The sequence below is a fragment of the Sinocyclocheilus anshuiensis genome, unplaced genomic scaffold (genome assembly GCF_001515605.1).
Source record: "Sinocyclocheilus anshuiensis isolate Anshui unplaced genomic scaffold, SAMN03320099.WGS_v1.1 scaffold1144, whole genome shotgun sequence".
NCBI lineage: Eukaryota > Metazoa > Chordata > Actinopteri > Cypriniformes > Cyprinidae > Sinocyclocheilus > Sinocyclocheilus anshuiensis.
The window spans coordinates 608,157-610,823 of record NW_015551101.1 but is presented as its reverse complement, the minus strand read 5'-3'; the positions used below and the strand labels follow the sequence as shown (position 1 = coordinate 610,823).

At 37.2% G+C, this 2,667-nt stretch overlaps 1 protein-coding gene across 14 annotated transcripts in view; it reads left to right on the top strand.

Moving 5' to 3' along the window:
- Positions 1-2,667, top strand: part of LOC107662770 (phosphatidylinositol-binding clathrin assembly protein-like) — a 23,038-nt gene that overhangs the window by 3,518 nt on the left and 16,853 nt on the right. The gene's annotated exons all lie outside the window — the stretch shown is intronic.

The window sequence follows — 2,667 nt, the reverse complement described above, 5'->3', positions numbered from 1 at the left end:
TTTTTTATCTTTAGCAAGGATGCTTTAAATTGATCAAAAGTGATGATAAAGACATTTATAATGTTACAAAAGATATTTCAGATAAATGCCGTTCTTCTGAACTTTTTATTCATCGATGAAACCTGAAAAAAATTATATTACTTAATAATAATAATAAATGTTTTTTTTTACAGAGAATTCTTTAAAAAACATTAAAAATCTTACTGTTCAAAAACTGTTGACTAGTAGTGAAGATGACAAACACAGCAAAATTACTGCAACTTTAAATAAAATTAAAACGAAAACAGAAAATTAAAAAATTAAAAACGAATTCAAAATATTAATAAAAACTATAATAGCATCTAAAAAGTAACACTGCTTTGAAGAATGTTAGTAACCAAACAGCTTTGGTGCCTATTGACTTCCACTGGACAAACAAAAAAAACACATACACATACACTGAAATATCTTCTTTTACGTTCCACAGAAGTTATACAGCTTTTACAGTTTTTGGGCTGAACCAACCCTTCCAAGTTATAGTACATCACATAAATTATGGTTACTTATGGATCTTTTCGCCAAAAAAAAAAAAGATGAACTGCTTTTGCCTGATATGGCTATAGCTGTAGAACAGATAAGATCTGATTCTGAACATTTCCGTTGACATCTTTTGAAGGCTTTGTTTCTCAGAGTAGGAGTGACATAACTGGATGAATCAAAGTTGGCAGTGTTCTGGAGGCAGCTGCCTTACACCAAACCAACCAACCAACCACACAACTGAAGTCAACCTCATTCATTCAGAAAGTAGCAGCTCATCTGAAACTGCACTACATCACTGTCTACACCACAACCGTTTCACTCCCCTAAGCATTTTAGCAGAAGTGCAGTAAACATTTAATATAGAAAGTCCACCAGCAGAGTTAGTAGAGGGTTGTGCAATTCCTGTTACGTAATCCAGAATAAAGCACATTAGGGATGTTCATTTCGGTTATTTTTCCTAACCGACAACCGACGCTCGTTAACCGATTGTTAACCGCTAACCGACAAGATTATTTTAAATTAAAATGGAATTAAATTAGAAAGAATAAGTGTCTGTGACCCGTTAAAAATTCCGATTGTCTTTATGACTAAAAGGAGTAGTTGCTTCCACTGTTAGAAGGAAAAAATTCAAGTGATTGCGCCGGTGCCGCATGCGCACACACAGTTAAGCCTGTGTTATACTTTCCGCGTGCGCGAGTCCGCTAGGGTCCGCTATGGTCCGCTATGGTATGCGTGACGTAAAAATCGTCATCGGAGAGTGTGCGCGGAGGCTCCGCGCGGACATCCGCGTGCCTCCCATTTTTTGTTGGTGCTTTTGTATCACAGTACCGCCGTGATGTTATGCAAAACATTTTGTTTTACGTGGATATTGGAACACGAGTGAAGTAGGCTACATAATAAATAATAATTTGCCATTCAAATACATACGTGAATAAGGAAACATTTGATTTTGTGTGGAATGAGAGACCCAACGTTGGGTTCAGTTTCGTTTTAGCCTAAATGAATTCGTTTTGGCTTGTTGTTTATATTGCTATAGCTTCTTATATTTTTAATTCTTGTTCTTTTCTAAATACTGTTAATTGAAAGGATTTGTTGTGGAGTGAAGGGAACTAAAATAGCCTAGCTATGTTTACAGTGTTTATTATAATGTTTGTAAACATTTCGCGTCGGCATTAGGCCTATTTCACTATTCTCTATTGTCTCTATTAAACACATTTTTTTTATACGCGTAGCGTATTTTAACCATGCAGCAAACCTTTTTAAATACTTTGATCAATTACTGAAAAAATAAATAATTAAATGACTTTTTAAACCGTTTAACTGATTGTATTAATCGGTCAAAATTCTTGCGGTCGGTTAACCGGTTAAAATGAACATCCCTAAAGCACATTTTATATGTAGAAAAGCTTATACAGTATATGTGGGCTCTCTCCACAAAGTATTGTTCTCTTTTATGTTATAAATGCATGGTAATCCTTTACCGTAAGCCACAGCCATATCACCCTGCAGCCCAAGACTGGTTGCCCACTGAAGCCAAGCAGGGTTGAGCCTAGTCTCAGCCTCAGACGTCATGCCCATGGACGTCATGCCCGTTGGCTAAAAGTCTGATGCATATGGGACACAAAAGTGGAAACACTTCAGGAGTGTCGAAGTCGTCATCGGATTGGTTGAATTCTACAGGATTTCTGGTAGACGTGCGTGTCGCGTTCTTTAACGTTCCGCCTGGAAACAAAGATGCCGTGACGCCAAACCCCCCCACGAAAGAAGAAAGCCGTAGTGTTTACAACTGTGACGACGAGTGCTTATCAGGATTAACTAAACGCTGGAGTTTCAAAAGTATGTGAAATATTTAAAGTTTGCGGCATAGAATCTTTAAAATACGTCCGAGAGTTTTACACACCGGTCTGTTATTGTGGTGGCATTTCCACGCCCCGAAACGTGACAATGAACGGAGGAGAGACCCCCCCCACATGATTGTTAAGCGCTTTGGGTGTACAACAATACACAATAAAGCGATATATAAATGCATCATTCATTCATTCAATCCTTTGATTTATTGCATTTTAAAGGGATGGTTGACTGGTTTTTTTATAGGCTTGATTGTGTTTATGGGGTGCAGTCTAACATGTATTAATGCTTCGTTTATTA